This window comes from Macrosteles quadrilineatus, unplaced genomic scaffold (genome assembly GCF_028750875.1).
Source record: "Macrosteles quadrilineatus isolate MER2022 unplaced genomic scaffold, UCM_ALF_1.0 Scaffold_3__2_contigs__length_128488019, whole genome shotgun sequence".
NCBI lineage: Eukaryota > Metazoa > Arthropoda > Insecta > Hemiptera > Cicadellidae > Macrosteles > Macrosteles quadrilineatus.
In genome coordinates this window covers 26,019,579-26,031,218 of record NW_026542596.1, presented here as the reverse complement: position 1 = coordinate 26,031,218, position 11,640 = coordinate 26,019,579, and the positions used below count along the sequence as shown (strand labels likewise).

Genomic DNA, 11,640 nt, shown 5'->3' with positions numbered 1-11,640 from the left:
TCAGGATTTTTGGTTTTGGTGGCCAAAAAATGATCCCATGTTATTCTTATGGGGAAAAACGCCCCAAGTGGCTTCATACCCGTAGTTCACCACTACTAATTAAGAATATGTGATCAAGGTTTTTTCGTCTAAAAGAGAAAATTGGGGAGGCAGATACTGCAGATGTTACGTAGGGGAGATTCACACCCTCGAGGAAGGTTTTGGACAGTTTTTATAAAATATGCCTCCCTCCACAATATTGCTTACGCTTAAACAAAAGTAATTTAGGATTGGTAAAACTTCTTTGAATCAGTCCAATAATAGCTTTTGGTGTAGGGTTTTTATAGTATAGCGCATATATTATTTCGTGTATTCATAAGGACATATAAGTGAAGTTTTTTAATTAAAAGTCAATTAATCTTTAATTTCAATGATGTCACATAATGAATGACGTGTCTATTAACATTTTGATCATTACTTTATTAATTAAAGATCATGTTTTTAAAGAAACCTTTATTTAAACACAAATGTTTGTAGAACATAAATAGGCCAAGTCAACATATTTTCACCCAAATAAGATGAAACTTCGCTCAAACACGATTTCCGACTCTTCTGAGGGGGGGCATCCTAAATCGAACATCTACCTCTGAAAAACAGAAATATATCGTTAAAAAAAATAGTTAAATAAATGCAATTCTTTGTTTATGATAATTTTAAAATTTTAATTTCTTTGTGTTTGTAACTTGAGTAATCATGTGTATAAATTTGTGTAATTGTTTCGGATTAACAATGTATTTGAGTATTCATTGTTCTTAACTATCCTTCAATTTGTAACATTAGTCACTTTCATACCAATAAGGTAAATTTTTTCTTTGTTGCATCTGTACCATAAACAACAATTCCGTCTAATACTTTTATTAAAAAATCAGATTAAAATATTTTAAAATCACCTTAATAACTACATAACATGCATGAAATACTTCATGCACCATACGGAGGGTCTAGCATTTTGACCAAGATACGTTTCGGATTGAAAACCTTTACGTTAAGGGATGCTCCTTGCTTTACTTAGGATGATCAATTATTGGGATCTAGAATGTTTAGTTGACCGCCAACCAACAACAATCCGGTATCAGGTTTGTTGACTTGCTAAACTTTTCTATCTTAATCTTTAATCAAAACAATTTAAAATATAAGTTAAGTAACTAAGGTACCCTTGACTACTACTTGAGCAAAATTTTAAACTCTCATTTTATGTAAGTTATCAACGGTTCATGGATATTTAGATATCTAAATATAGTAAATAAGTAAACCTTGTACATAAGGTTTACCAAACATACTTTTTACACCATTGTACTTACGTCGGTCAATATTGTCCTCTTGGACAGGTGGTTCAACTGGTGGGGGAGGGGGGCGTCTCCCCCAGATGACATACCACAGGCCAGTGACAGCGCCTACCACAGCAGCCCCCGTGACAAATGGATGGTCGCTGGAAAAAGAGTATTGTGTTATTGTTAATATTACAACCCAAATAGAAAGTCTCTCATTAATAAAAAATTAGTTTTACCAAACAATTATAGTATATTATTCTACCCATGAGATAATTGGCAAGATACAACATAACATTCCAACCCCCAAGACCCCGTCAATCATATAATCTCTACTTTTTCATGATAGCCAAAATGACGTATAGAATAATGGAAAATTTTAATCATTTCAGCTAAATATAATTAATGGCCCTTGAACGAGCTATTAGTCCATGGTAAACCATTCTTTAGGATCTATTGGTCTTTTTCAACAATCACATTTCAAAGTTAGTCAAAGTTTTTAAGTACTGTAACTAGCAAAGAAAAAATGCTTAAGGATCAACTTTAAAAAGTAACACTCATTATGATTTACATTGAGAAAATGTAGTTTGAAGCAGTACATTTTCTCGATATAAAAGTGGCGGATATAACTGAGTTACGATTCTTAATTAGACACATTTCTTTTAGATTTACTCATGAAATAAAACACAACGTTTAAAGATTACTTACTGTTAATCTGTATCATTAGAGAAGACAATTTCAACATATAGACTCATAATTCGAGTTATCAGATTGTTTTCTTACTGATTAGTATATCGATGAAGTGAACCTAGTTTGCCTTTATCCCATTTCTAAACATTGTTAAATTATATTACAACTGCCATTAAATACTAAAATCATTAACAATCATTAAATTGCTGTTAAACTGGTCACTCACAAAATGAAGCTGAGAATTGTTTCCATTGGTGGTCCTAACAGTTGAAGAGTCTTCTAAGAGTCTTCTAAGTCTTCTAAGAGTCTTGTAGAAGAGTCTTCTTCTAGAAAGTGGTGTAACCCTTGATTCTTTTCGCTAATCAAGTTTTCCTGTTCAAATCTTCTGAAGCTTCTTTTATTAAACTGAATTAGCTGTACAGCTCAAAAAATACACAAGTTTACATCAAATCCTAAAAGTTGAAGTGAAGTAAATTCGTTGCTATGGATTTGATAAAATTAAACAAATAATGGTTTTTTTATAGAATAGCTCTATGCAAAAGTAAATCGTTCCATTACACTTTTTAGGCGTTTTTTTTCAATACAGTATTATCAAGCATTTCATAAATAAAATAATTTATAAAATACACAACTTCAAGCTCCTAGTACAAAATCAAATAAATAACAGATTTATAAATACGGTGTTGTAGTTTTATTTACTCATATTTTAAATTGTAGTCAAAAGTATAACAGTACCATGGAGCGCAAAGCCGATGAGTGCTTTTCCAGGCGAAGTAAAACATTTGCGTGCCCGGTAACACAAGCGAGGCATTTTCATGTACTAATTTTAATCGCACTAAAATAATTTAAGGATAGCTGCTAAAAGGTTTACTCAATACAATTATAATCATAATCATATTAATTTTTATTGGCACATAACGTACAGAGTTTACAGATAAATGTACAGGTGCTTCGTCATCTTGCCTTTTTATATTTGACGAAGACAATTTTAATTATTTCATTTTCATCATGAACTACTGACCAAATCTGCCTATGTAAACCAATATTTATCCACAAACATGTTTGCTGCCTTTAGCAGGTTTAACCCTTTGGAGTAACTAAAATTATTTATTGAAAATAACATCAAAAGCAAACAAAGACAAACAACAAACTGTTTTTCACACAAAATATATGTTGCACTGGGATATCAATCTTGACACATAGTTATTTGGTTCTGAGTTTGTATATTACAATATTTTTTTTTACATTTGAGCTTTTTAGGCACCTATGTCCTTACAAGCCACTAGTATGTAATAAACATATTGCATAGCCTAACTGAAAATTGATAAAGATTGGAAGGTGGGGTTTTTGAAGTCAAGCAGACAAACGTCGTCAATAATTTCATTGTTGAAAGATGGATAGTAACGCACTGTTGCTACTGTTTAAAACAGGATAATTTAAATATTCATTCCTAATTTGTGTTTTATTTTTATTTTTAGGACCAAATTAGAGCGAAAAAGCTTCAAGTCTTCCAACCGTGTAAACAACTTCGTGTTGATCTTGTGCTACATTTACCATTTCCCAAAACCAATAGAAAATTGTCAAACACTTTTATTTCATTTTGACGTAACCTAAGATTTGCATGCACATTACAATCTACGCGTACATGTATTTGGGTCTGAAACTTTCAAAAGCTGCTTACAACAGAAGTGTAATATTGAATATATATCAGAGAACTTCTTCGTCAAAGTTGAGACCCTGACTGATACCAAACCTGAGTTGCCTCTTCAAGTGGACGAGCCGATAACACGCATTATTCATAGAGTTATAGTTTCAGTTGATTGAGCTAAATATAGTTAATAATAGCATGATTTTACTATTTTGATATTGAACATAGTACCTGGCAAACGTGCATTTCACTTTAAGATTTTCTTTTGCCTTAAGTTACCAGTTTCCAGACCACATAAAGCTTAAGAAAACACTGATTTGACTTGCAACCTTGTTAAAACATTTTGTTCAGTGAATTAATTTTCACTTCAGTTCGTAAGTCAACATAGGCTAACAAAATAATATTTTAAAAAGAGTTTTGATATTTTGAGTAAACCATTTCTTCTAATCTGGATTTTTTCTATTTGAAGTCCAATAATCACTACTCGAGACTTAATACACTGAATTACAAAAAACGCCAAATAATCTCTTAAAATTATCATGTTGTTAGTCACTAGCAGTATTATAGCAACACTTTGTTTCTTTACTACTTTACTAGTTTTTTTTTCTGGTTTAAATAGTTTCATGTTATTAAATACAGTTTCTTAAGCCCTTATGGAATAAAATATACTTATTGTAATGCTAAGTATAGTCAAACTAGCTATATCCCAACCAATAAAAGTAAAACACCACACTAACCACATATTTATAAACAAGGGACACATTTATGTTTCGTCTCTATATGGGAAAGCAGGCTACCTTAATTACTTACCTTTCAAACTACACAGTAAGTATGTTCATCCTTAAGATTTTAGAGGTTAATATTTTAATGTTTTGTTAAAACAGACTCGTAAAGTCATATCTTTAGTGAAACCAAAATATTTTTTAAATCATAAGAGTAGTTCTGGTAGATTACAGATTTTACGATCATTTTTTTATATTTATCATACACCACTATGATAAATATGATAATAATAATCTAAACTTGGTGCATTTATTACAAATTATACATAAATATCCGTTTCGTGGTTTACCTAAATGGCTCACAAAGAAAGTAAAATAATCATTATGATCTGGAATAAAAGACGTTGGAAATATGAAAATAGCTCGGCTTCAGATAGCAGTTATGGGCTTCAGGTCTCAGAATAAATAACATACCTCCTCCAGAAATGGAGAATAAATCCGATGATTCAACTCCTACAAAAATAATAGTTGAAATAAAAATACGTTAAGTTGCTTACCTAAGGGTTTTAATTGAGATTTTCTGCAAAATGTTTAAAACGATTTAATTGATAAATATTAATAATACCAAGCTGTGTTGACTTGTATTTTGTATTGAGTGCCAATATTATGGGCTTATTTGAGCTGTTTTAAATACATATTTTAAATTTACAAAAACATTCTAAACAATACATTAGTAAAATAATGACATTTTAACTTAGGATCTATAAAAATGAAGCTGACAAATTGTTTAACCAAAAGAAATGTTAAAATTATGTTTCATTATCTACAGGATTTTTCTTTTTATAGAATGAAGGACGACGTTTTCACCCCAATAGAGACCTGGATACAAATAATTGGTTTTGTAAACGGGATGACATAATTATAAATCAAATAAAACAAATATTTCCTTGTTTTTCGTTATCGGACAACAAATATTTAATTAGGTATTAAGGTTAGTTTTAACGTTTCGTGATCACCATTACTGCTATGTTAAATGATAGGTAAAATATTATAAACCTAAACTGTAAGTTTTTTTTTCATTTTACAAACAAGTATTCTAATGTTAGAGACTACGTGTTAAAATAATGTAAACCTTTATAATACAAGCTTATTAACAACTTGTACAGTGACATGAAACTAATTATACTCTAAACCTGTTTTTTGCAACAGGACGTTTCATGTCCTGAAAAATAGTCAAACTAAATTTGCAGTTGCAACGGAATCTTAGAGAATATTAGCATAGAATAATGCAGTATTATGAGGTTGCAATATTCTTTGCCTATGGCGTAAAACTAAAAATCAGTTTTTCATTTCACTTAGCTTGATAGTTCAATAGTGACAACGGACTGGAGACCTGAAAAAGGCAATATACAACTTTGCAGAAGCCGAGATTTTGTGGTTTTACTGATATAGACAAATTTCATACCGTTAAAAGTGTTTAAAGTCTGTAACATGAGATATTCGTTACAGCTTTGTAACTTTGTAATTGTTTATGATCAAATTAATAATTACACGTAACCTAAATTAATAGTAGTTTACGTAATGACTATTTACACGAGTTGCGTACACTTCTTTACCTAATACAGTGTTTTAATTACAAATACAATCACTACTCATAACTTCTAAGAGAGGTTTAGTTTTCTTTTATAACCTCTCATTGCCACTGACAATGATGAGACGAAACATTGTACCAAACACTAATTGCACCACTCAACAATTGAATTGGACTGAACATCTGATTAATTGAAGTTCGAATCAATACAATTTTACTTCTTTTCTATCAATCCTTGAACCTCCTTGGTCCGTAACCCGTGTTGTTAAGTAAAACCACGCTGTTATGTGAAGTCCCGTTCACACGGGGCGAGTTTACAAGCTACAAGCCGGATTTTTTACACGCAGCTAGTAAAATAGCTCAGTGTGAACGACGTACTCGCTCAAAAGCTGCTTGTAAAAAAGCTCTGGAAAAAGTTGACGCTGCCGCTACTTTACACGCCAACTCGCCAGCTTTTGAGCGAGTAGGCGTGTAAAGTAGCCCAGTGTGAACGAGGCTTAAATAAACAATGCAGTTTTGTAAAACTTTTTCATTTCTAAGATCTGATCTAAAACGACTTCTCGTAGATAGACTTCTCTTTTTTACGTAGTCTTAATATATTGTTAGACACATATTGTTTGTAATATGCATACACACGTAATAATACAGATCATTATTATGGTCTCAGGTTGTGATAAATGGTCAATTATAATCAACATCCACCTATAATATTAATTAGAGAACACACTCTCGTTAACATTGAAATATGACAAATCCAATAAAACCTTATTTTACTCTAACGAGAGAGTCCAATGACATTGGCTAACATGGATGACGTTTCTTTTGGAAACTTCTAAATAAGTTTACGTACCGTGGTTATAAGCCCGCTTAAGTTGGATTAGCTAAGTGCAAGTCTTGACTAGCTTAGCGTAAGTAATCCAAACTACAGCCTACTATTAGTCTGATAACTACTCTTCCTACGTGCATTATGATCAAGTTATACTACCCCAATAGACTTTTTGACTATAAATTTACCAAAAATTGATTATCTACATTACGAATTGCATTTACAGTAAGGAACAGCTACCGTAATTTTTTTCGAAGGAGTTCCCTATGCTGTATTAATACAAAACACATTGAGTGATGGTAGCAATTTTAGTTACCTTATTTTTTTAGGAATCTTACATTTTATTCTGGTTTCAGTAAAATAACTTTGTTCCTACAACCATGCATTCTTTTCTGCTATCAACTAAGGAGAATGAAGGGGAATTTCAATAGAAAATAATTGGGTTAATAAAGGTTTGCAGAAGTTTGCGTCTCTTATCGAAGAAATACTTGGAGAGATATCTGTCTGAAATAAAGAGGAAAAATGTGTTCTGTCTTTCGATATGTGGGATTCGGTAAATTATATAATATACCATTTTTATTTTAAAGGTAAAGTTTACTAAATACATGATGATTTGGTCTATCTAAAAAAAAAATTATGCTATAGGCTATTTTAAACATTAGGTCTTGTTTAAAACAGGGTACGCAGGAAAAAACATCATAACATAAGTTCATCAGTGGTATTGATTGAAAACCTGATATTCTCATAGAAAAATATGGGTTAAATTACATCAAAATATACAGATATTAAATATGCATTAAATAAGAAAATATGCAAATACAATATGAACTCACACAGCTGACACTCCACCGTCGCAAACCTGAAGTCTAATCAAATTTCCATGTGATTGATTGGGTTTACACTAAAATATATCCGTAAGCTTGTAATACTTATTATTTGGTTTAACGAGTACTTAGGTTTTGCTGCTGCAGGGAAATAGTAAAACATATCACTAAGGAAATAAAAATCACTTAGTATATATAAAAAAAAATCAATTTTGATTTTTAATACATACATATACAAGCCATCTACAAATTTTCGTATTCTTACTGTAATAACTTAGAATCTTAAAACATTATTTGCAGTTTTTCGCAAATTTTCTCTTCACGTACAACAACGAGTCTATATAAAAAATCATGTGTTTGATTTTAAGGTATAGGTAACAAATTGTTTAAAAGATTTTGTGTTTTTGGGGAGCCAAAATTTATAAACCTAATGTTCCAATGATCTTAGTATCTTCACACTGATGTTGCTTGTAGCCCTAGAAATCGAAATAAATTCTTCCTACTTTAATGTAATATGTTAATGTGAAATTGTTTTGTATTTTAATTTATTCATCTTTGAAAGGGCTGCTTACTTAAACCTTGTAGCTTTTCCAATTTCAAACCTATTTTAGAATTAATTCTGGTAGTTTATAACGAATAAAATATTTGTAAATAAAATTTACTCTATCAAAAGAAACTCAGCTGTGTAACATCCCTTTATTATGTTTGTCGAACTCTGATGTTTCTATTTTGTCAAGTCCGTGAAATATCTCAACGATTGAGAGACTCAAGACACAACAATAACATCTTAGGCCCTTCTAACGTCACTGGACATGGAACTATAAACAAGACGATAAAATACTTAAGATCCTTAAAGTTTAGTTTTCATCCATCTTTTTATTGTTTAAAAGAGACCGATCATTCGAGTCTTTAAACTAAATTATTTAATTAAAACTATGGTTTACAGACCTAGGTTCGAATTCTGTTATCGTAGTATTTTAAGATAAGATAATCATGTATGAAACCTACTAAGTTTTAGTATATAGGGTGCTCCAACACTGTTTTTTTTGTATTAAATATAAGAACAATTTTGAGTTTAAACTGTAAATCAATTCAGCCATGTTAGCAAATTTACTTTGAAGACTTTCCAGAAGTATGTGTCGGTAGAAACTCAGTTATGAATATCAAATCAAACTCTTCTTTGCTAGAAGTTCTTCGAAACTCCTTTTACATATTATTTTCATCAAAAGCCTCCATTTTCAAAAGTAGCAATTAATATTTTTACAATAAATTATACAATATAAAATAAAAAATACAAAAGTACATTGGAAATTATTTTAGAAGAATAGCTTTTATCATTATTATTTACTAAGAAACATTTTTACTAAATACACAAACTAAAACTGTTAATCGAACGGCTTTGCATTTTATGCACGGCATATAATAAGTATTAAAAATAATTATTAATACTAAACACAGTGATAATTTATGATAAATAGCATGTTCTAGATTTAGGTATTTAAAATAGGAGCAGAGCAAACGAAAACATTTTTGAACGATGAATAATTATTTGTATTTAAATTTAAATATAAAATATTTCTATTTCTATTTAAAGCGAAAACCTCATAAACTGTATGAAATTATTTGCACTTCATCAGGAAAAACAGCTTTTTAATCGGCTTAAATATCCTAAGTTATCTTAAGCGCGTAATATTTGGCAAAACACTTCTTTAATCCCAGGGGGTCAATATTTTATTCTTAATTTTTGTCGACTTTGAAAAGAACTAAATGAAAGTATTTGTTTTTAGCTAATAGGAAATTCACAAACATTTAATTTAAAATCCTAAGTCAGAAATACATAATGTCGCTTCAAAAAAAATGTATACAATATATCTAAATATATATTCTAGCCAAGCCGTTATATTCGTGCTTTGAAACGGAGGATGTGGAAAAGAATAATGTAGTTATTTAGATCTGCTGTTTAAAATAGTTACTATCATAGTTATAGAAATAGTTATTATCATTCATTTTACAAACAACCCTTTAGTTTTACGGTTTAGTTTGAGCAAGTTATTTTCATTTAATTCAGGAATGATGTTTTAGTTTTCCAGGAAAACTTTACTAGTCTACATAAAGTTGTGCCAAAATTCGTGTTTAAAAATATATTATTACGTAAATTAATTTTTTTTTAAAGCACGCTCAACCCTATACACTTTGATGCCAACAGATCCAAAATATTCTTAAAAACGTCTTACAACATAATGTAGATAAAATACCTTGATATAACACCTTTTATGGGCAACTTTGAAATCCAGTAGGGTGGACCCCCTCAGAGAGATTTCAAAATAAAAATAAGAAGAAACGAAAACTATTGGAGTTTGCTCATTGATGCAGTTGGATAAAATTTACCAAATGTTATATATACTTACTATAAACATTTTATAAAAACAAACTTCCCTTTTCTGTAGCAGCAAACCTACTGTTGGTACTTATAAAATCTTGTGTTATTTAAATGGAGGATAAATATTACCTGTTTCTGGAAATATTTTGGCTGGAATTAATTTAATAATCTATAATTCGGAATCAGTATTTTTGTAAGGTGATTCAAATGATATAAAAATGCAAAAATGTTAAACAAACTTTTTAAAGTTTGAGATAATCCTTAAGTTAGATGGAGGAAGAAGCAGAATGTCTATAGCCATACACACTTTACAGAGGTATAAAACATGAGTAATATCTGTAAGTGCGAGGGGCTTTACGTAAGCTTCTTTCAAGGGGTCGTATTTGTTTGAACGTTTGAAAAGTACTTAGGGAAATGTATCGTAAATCAGAAAGTGCTTATACAGCTTATGTTGTAAGTGAATTGGTGGTACATAAACGCTACTTTGAAAACCCCACTTCAAGTCAAGCAAATAATGTATACCACAAACCTTAACGGATATAAGATTGTTTAACCTTGATAAATTGTATTTGTCTACAATTTAGTTCTAAACGTTCGACAATAGCAACCTTATATCATTTTAGTTTACTTGACCATATTTTGGTTTATAAATAATTTTCGAAGTTCTTAATACAAAAGAAGTATATTCCTCTATTTATTAGAGGTTAGCAACCTCTTTTAACCTTGAATTTCTTTGTTCACAAGGGCCTTAGAGGTATGTTGGCAAAGCATAACAAACAAAGTAAGTGGAGAGCGCCGGTACAGTACAAGTACTGTACGCGAGAAAGTACATGACCCACGACACTTGCCTGGTCACATCCAAATGATTGGTTTTAATTTTACCAAACATATTTCTGTTCAGTCAAAATGGCATAATGGGTAGACATTTGAATTTCAGTTTTAAACCAGCATACGAGATAGTAGCAAAGAAATATAATATCAATTATTTTCTTACTAGGTGAGGTTGATCCTTACTAGGCATTCTTCCTTAATCTTTTAGACAGAGTATGAAATAATTATTTATTAATTATTGGAATTTATTATCTTACTATATACTGTGTAAAATGCCTAGGAATGCTATAGACTGTCCACAGTTCCTGATATACTTTACTGGTATCATATACATCGCTTGTTTACACATCCTCTAATATGAATTAGTAGCTTAAGAAATATTCCGCGTATGAGTTTTGCATGAATGGTCTTTTAATCAGAAGCTGCACAATAGTGTTCTACTCCCGTGAACATGAGATGCTTATTTATGTTCGCGATATTGTACTAGGTATTTTAATTTCCCAGGTAAACCTGTTAAATATTAACAATGCCCTATTTAAAATTTATATTATTTTCTATGATAAATATATTTTGCTACATTTTTGTGTTCAGTAGGTCAAAATATTAACTATAACATCATGATAATAATATGTACAACATATAATAATGTACAACAGATGATAATAGGTAAAACAGATTTTAAACCAATAAAACTGGTTATTAAATACTTTGATGTTAAATTGTATGGATATGTACATACTACCATCTACATTAATACTGTATTGCATTATTATACTATACCATATAATTACACAATATTGTACTAGGCCTATAACAATATT

At 30.3% G+C, this 11,640-nt stretch overlaps 1 long non-coding RNA gene across 1 annotated transcript; it reads right to left on the bottom strand.

Moving 5' to 3' along the window:
* Positions 1–494: 494 nt before the first annotated feature.
* LOC128988476 (uncharacterized) lies at positions 495–2,303 on the bottom strand. Its single transcript, XR_008490384.1, has 3 exons — positions 2,224–2,303; positions 1,341–1,468; positions 495–625 (listed from the first exon to the last, which is right to left on the bottom strand). It is a non-coding gene; the product is annotated as an uncharacterized LOC128988476 (long non-coding RNA).
* Positions 2,304–11,640: the final 9,337 nt, after the last annotated feature.